The sequence below is a fragment of the Stomoxys calcitrans genome, chromosome 2 (genome assembly GCF_963082655.1).
Source record: "Stomoxys calcitrans chromosome 2, idStoCalc2.1, whole genome shotgun sequence".
NCBI lineage: Eukaryota > Metazoa > Arthropoda > Insecta > Diptera > Muscidae > Stomoxys > Stomoxys calcitrans.
Genome location: NC_081553.1, coordinates 170,954,484 through 170,961,314, shown reverse-complemented (window position 1 = coordinate 170,961,314; position 6,831 = coordinate 170,954,484).

Genomic DNA, 6,831 nt, shown 5'->3' with positions numbered 1-6,831 from the left:
ATGGCGTAAATCGGAATAGAACCTGATATAGCTGTCATATAAACCGATCTGGGATCTTGACTTCTTGAACCTCTAGAGGGCACAAATGTCATCCGATTTGGCTGAAATTTTGTTCAACGGCTTCTCTCATGACCTTCCACGTACGTGTCTAATATAGTCTGAATCGATCAATAGCTTGATATAGCTCCCATATAAACCTATCTCCCGATTTTGCTTCTTGAGGCCTTATAAGCCGCAATTCTTATCCGAATGATCTGAAATATTACACAATGACTTCTACAATGTTCAACATTCATTTATGGTCCGAATCGGACTATAACTTGATATAGCTTCAATAGCATAAGAGTTCTTATTCAATATTCGATGTTTGTCTTAAAAGAGATACCGCGCATAGAACTCGACAAATGCGATCAATGGTGGAGGGTATATAAGATTCGGCCCGGCCGAACTTAGCACGCTCTTACTTGTTGTGTTCTATCTTTCGTCTGCTTGATTCTGTTGATTATCCAGATCAATGAACTCTGCGACTAAGATGGGATGCGTCCACAGGGATCTGGTTCTGAGTCGAGTGGTTCTGGCTGGGCAGTGAAACAGGTGACGTGTGACGTGTGGTTACTGGTCACAATCGGGACATACATCCTGCAGGTCGGCATCAATCCTTTGCTCTATAGGAGTTGGGACGGCTGCATATGCCGAAACGTAATTGAGCCAGAACTACTCTGGTTTGCCGGGGCAGGCGAGCGCTCTCCAAGCACTACATTCACCCGGTAGCTATTTACCCCATCTGCTACCGTGTCTGCATGAATGTTGTCCAGACCCGCTTCATATGCCGCATGATCTAGAGATTCTCCCTTGTAGCGCTTAATCTCTCGTTCTAGATCATGAAGATCCACTTTAAGGCTTTTGGGCGGATACGATTTGGATAATGATATGGCTGCTCCCTGCGATAACAACCCAGAAGGTATTGCTTAGACTGCATCAAGGCGAAACGATTAAAGGGGGTCTCATTTGTACAACAACCACAAATCATATGGTGCAATCTGCCATGTTCTCATCAAGCTGATCGACGTTTTGCCAACACTTACATTACTTTAATTGGCTATGACAGAATATTTGTTTCACTAACCGAACGTAGAATAGCGTTCCAAGCGCCTCGATCTTCTGCGCTCATTCTAAAATCTCTGACACCAAGTTTCGAAGTGTCTCATCACTTGGTCTTTCCATCGGGCCTTTGGTCTTCCCGGTTTGCGTGTACCATCATGTTTGCCTTCAAAATACTTCTTTGCTGGAGCTTTTTTATCCATTCTGACAACATGACCTAGCCAACGCAGCTGTTGTATTTTGATGCTTGTAACTATGCTATCGTCGTCATACAGCTCATACAACTCGTGGTTCATACGTCGCCTATATTCTCCATTAACGCAAACTGGTCCATATATTTTACGAAGAATCTTTCTCTCAAATACTCCAAGCGCTGCCTCATCTGCTTTCACAAGAACACATGCCTCAGAACTATATAACAACACGGGTAGTATCAGTTTCTTGTATTGTGTAATCTTCGTCTGTCGAGAGGTGGCCTTGTTTCTAAACTGCTTACTTAGTCCAAAGTAGCACCTGCCAGTATTTTTCTTCCGCTTAATCTCAAAACTGGTGTTATTCGTTTAGGTTACGGCGGTGCCGAGGTAGATAAAGTTACTGACTGTCCCAAAGTTGTAGTTCCCAACTTCTGTCTGTATGACTCCCCCTTACTGGGGTCCTTTCCAGGCTTCAGTAGCGGGATCACTCTGCCCATCTTCCAGACATCGGCTACTATAAGAGTGTTCAAAGACAGGTTGAGGACACTTGTAAGGTACCCAGATTCTTCAGCATCAGTACAGAGATTCCGTCGAGGCCCAACACTTTGCTTGATTTGGCGCCGCGGATGACATATTTTACATCGACCACGTTAAATTGTAATGTCCGTTCTTCCTCTCGAAGACCACGGATACGACGAATGGCTCTCCTAGCGCTGTCACTCTTGGTATGCACAATAAATTGACGGTTTAACAATCTGGCGCATCTCTATGGATCAGCCACAGTTACGTCGCCAAAAGTGACTGAGGCTTGACACTCCGTCTACCGGAGTTCGAGTGTACTGTTAAGTTAACCGGTACTTAAGTTATATTGCTCCAAGTATTCCAGCCACAAATTCCGCTTGTGTTCGTTGACTACCCTGTTTATTTCCAGATTCCGCTTGCTGGTTATGGGGTAAATAGGGTCCGTGCAACAAATCCCATCACGCTCGTCTGCGAGTTCCACTGCCTGCGCCGGAAAATTGGGCCGCACTTGGGGTATTCGTTTATGATGTTTCGGAATTTCCTCTCGGCAACTAGCACATTTGAAGGAGGTGTCAGTTCACTGGAGCGCCGATTGGTGTTCTATCGGCCGACCTTATCGGCCTTCTTCAGATTGATAAACGTCTGGCGATCAGAGGTTATGAAGTCGGGTGGTCGGTCGATGGGGAGGTGGTCTGATCCCAAAGAAATTAAGGTTTGCCAGATTACGTCACTCAGCAGATCAGAGGATGCAATGGAAATGTCTGGCGAGCTGCTACACCCCCTCCTAATCCTTGTGGGGCATCCTCATTCACCCTCATTGCATAATGTGGATCCTTCAATCTGCTCTGTCAAAGCTAGGGGAGAATGTCGCGAAACATGATGCGCATTAAAATCTCCTATGGCAGACTTATTTTCACAAATTTTTTCCATCCCACTGTTCCAAGTCTCATTTGTACGATCCATTCTAAGCAATGCTTCGAACACCTTGATGGCCACTTCCCCTTAACGACCCTTTAAGCAATAGAGCTTGATAGCCTGGTCCGACGACAGAGCATTCTACGAAGGGTGATAACCATTCACCATTCGGCATCCCCCTGGTACAATCTTCCTCACCGAGCCAGTGATGCACTGATTATTCTGTCCTTGAGCATGACATCTATCCAGTTCAAAAGAAGAGTGGGGACTCTCATATCAACAAGAGAACGTCAAATGCACCCCAACTTCACGTTATTAAAACTATCTTCTCTATTTAAGAAGGCCACCAAAGTAAAGTCGCCTGTCTCCAAGTTCCCCTCGTGGAGAGCGCTTTCAATTGACCATTGCTGTAGACATGCTGGAAGTCGGTTACCAGCGATAGGTCAATAATGGGTCCGCGCCTAACAACTTATCAAATGTCTTCAAGACGAAAGACGACAGAATGATTGGACAAAAGTCCTTGGGCCGGGAGTGGGTCGGTTTTCTCGCAGTCGGCACAGATCCAGGATGAAACGAATTTTCGAGCACTGTGCAGCAAATAAGGACCGAGGTGACCAATTTTAAAAGCCCATCAATGGGTCCCCGAGCCTTCTTTTGCACATAGTCTGGACAACACCTCAGCTATATACATATAAAATTCCGTGAAGACATCTTTACCCGTTCACATATGGCAGATTTATTTCCACAAATTTTTTCCATCCCACTGTTGCAGGCCACATTTTTACGATTAATTCTAAGCATGCATCGAACCATTGATCCCCGCTATCACTAAACGATACGTTTACCAGCAGAGCTTGATTCCCTGGGTCGACGACAAAGCCTTCTGCGTCACCTACCTGTCCAAGTATATTGTGACAGTCCGATGCGCAGCCGCTTCTCAATCGACACCCGTCCAGAAGCCTATATAATTCCTCAACTCCAAGGAACTTAATGAAGAATTCTCCTTTGGTGCCCTATCCATTTAAGTCCCATCTTTGTACACAGAAGGTCCAGGGAAAAGCTCGGTACCGTTATCTGGCTCGGAGATCTCTTCGAGAAAGCGACCCACAGTATGATGGGAAACAAATTTGTGGAAATAGGTAAGAGTTAGGTTAACGGACTAGCGCCTGGCAACCGCAGTTGCCAATCGCTTCACTCAGAGACCTCCGGTACGTTGGTTCGTCCGTGACCCGCAGCCAGGTCCTCCAGGGACTGTCCACATAAATCTTGACAGTCTGAGAGGGCCGCGGCTCCAGACTCCGGGTGACATCCAAGGCCCTTAGGATCGCAAAAACTACAGCCTGAAAAGTAGAAACTGTCCGAAAGTCTATGTGACTCCCTAATTCCTAGGCATTCCACAAAAACCCCTGTCCCGGTACCACCATCTAGATTGGACCCATCCTTGTAAACAGAGGGACCTTAGAATGGCGCCACCAAACCAAACCTCCCTCCCCGCGAACACAACCTCCAGGTCACAATTGAAGAAAAACCCGCCCGGCAGATAGTCCGTCTAGTCGCCAATGTCAAGTTGTCGTCCCTTGACAGCTTCTTTCCGCAGAAGAAACGAATGCCTGAAACCCAAAGGGCACCATGTCCCCGACTTCCTCAATCTGAAGGCAGTCTTCAACGCCGCACACGCCATGTACATATGTCAAGGTTTCAGATCAAGTATCGCATTCTGTGCTACTATCGGAGCACTCCTCTACGCCCCCATATATCAACACCGCCGAACACCCTGTACCTTCTTCATCATAATGAGTATGCTCACTTTCTCGAGAGACCGGTGCCAATCCTGGCCCCCATATCAGATTCGGCCTTAACCAACACTGTTTTTCTGGGGTTTATGTCAAGCCCATTGGCTCTTGTCGATCTAGACAGCTTTCTCATCGCGCCCTGAGGATATCCGTGGTAGTAGAGAAAAAGCGATCGCCAATCAAAATGACGATGGCATCAGCATAGAGAACCACTTTCACTCCACTTTCTTCCTTAAAGGATCTGAGAGTCCCACTAATAACCAAGAGCCACAAGAGGACCAGCATCTGCAAAAATTAAAACAGAAAAACAAAAATGGTTAAATGGCAGCCAGCTATCAGACTTTCTTAGACGTTTCCGTCCATTGTGGTACTACAAGAACAGGGGAAGGAAGATGCCTTCTAGTTCCTACCGTTGAACTATCGAGATCGCTTTAAAAAGCCCAACAACTTGCGAATATTCACATTCGCTAAATCAGACAAGTTCTCAATGAAATGAGAACCTAAAGTGGAACTCTTTTTGACTGTGTGTGGACATACACACAGCAGATGTTTTATAGTGTCTGTTTCCTCGACGTTCTCACAGCTTCTGCAAGAGTCGTACTTGCTACCTTCAGTCTATCAGCATGTTTTCCGATCAGGCAGTGACCAGATATGACGGACATAATGAATGAGACGTCTGATCTAGTCAGATATAGCCAAGCGTAAGACCTTCAAGTTTGGATTAAGCCACATAATTTTGGAATATTCAAAACCCCCCTTTGTGACCATTGGTCATTCGTTGCCCTTCGGACCAGATTCGGAAGACAGAGCTTACATGTCACTAAAGGCATGCCCGCAGATTCCAATTCCCTTGCTCCTGGTCTTGCAAGCTCGTCTGCTCAACAATTTCTTGGGAATCTCTTTGACCCAGAACAGGAGAATTTTGAACTGTTCAGCCATCTTGTTGAGAGATTTGCGACAGTCAAGGGCGGTTTTTGACTTCTTCATGGATTTTTTGGTTGCCTGACTATCTGAGATGATATTTATTCCCCGTCGGTTTGACATTATACTTTAGTCATTCCACCACTTCTTTAATTGCAAGGATATCCGCTTGGTACACACTACAGTGGTCGGGTTATCTTATCAATATCACCAGTTCTAGTTCTTCAGAGTACACCCTCAAAGCCCACCTCGTCGCTAGTTTGGAACCATCCATATAGAAGTCTACGTAACTTGTATTATCAGGAATATAGTAGTTCCAATCTGTTCTATCAGGAATTGTGGTACAGTAATTTTTATCAATAAAGCGGCTCAGACAGGGTGTAATCCACATTGCCTGGAACATCAGACATTGTATCAAAAATAACACAGTGTCCGTAGCCGCCGCATGACCAAAGAGAATGTTCCCTTACCCTCACAGCAGTGGTCGCAGCTATTTGTCCAGCCATTAGTTGTAGCATTAATTTCAGTGTCGTCCTCAATGCGGATGTGATGCACCTCCTTTGGATCCAGCTGATTATTCAGCAGTATGGAAATGTCGGTGTCGGAGAGGTGTAACCGGTGCATGGAGTTGATACATTTCCGATCTTACTCTGGCCTTACATCACTACGGTAGTATAGTCACACTGAACATAGGCGCTGTGAAAACATAGACAGCAGTGGGTCACAAGCGTCGTCGCCATCTGCGTCCTCGTTGTCGTATGTGACCCCCCCGACCTCTTCCGTGTGACAATATACGCAACAGCAACACCTCAACCCCAATATTGCCAGGCCAGTGCGTGGAAGATTATTTTATTTGCAATTCAATTGCAATGGTATGAGAGGCAATTTTATGAGTCGGAAGAACATATTTGTTGCAGCGATTCAGGAGACAAAGCTGACCAACACCTGCAGCTTGCACAGTTGTCACGGATACAATGTACTACGTAAGGATCGCTCAAGGAATGGAGGTGGGGGACTGGCCTTCGTGATACACCATTTCCTGCAATATTGACCCATCTCACCTGCGCAATATAGACCCATCTCAGAGTGCATGGGGATACCAGTCAGGTCCGGTACTGCCGAGATAGAGCTATACAACGTGTACATACTGCCGGTAAGTAGTTATGCTGCAATTAGTGGCCAAGCTTACAACCCCGACACAAGTGGGTTACTATCTGGCCATAATCGTCTGGTTCTAGGGGACTTTAATGCGCATCATATATCATGGCATTTTCCCCTAGGTACCGACCAGCGGGGCATTACTTTGGCAGAGCAGATTGAAGGCTCCGCGTTTTGCACGGTGAATGCGGATGCCCCCACTAGGATTGCGAGGAGGTGTAGCAGTT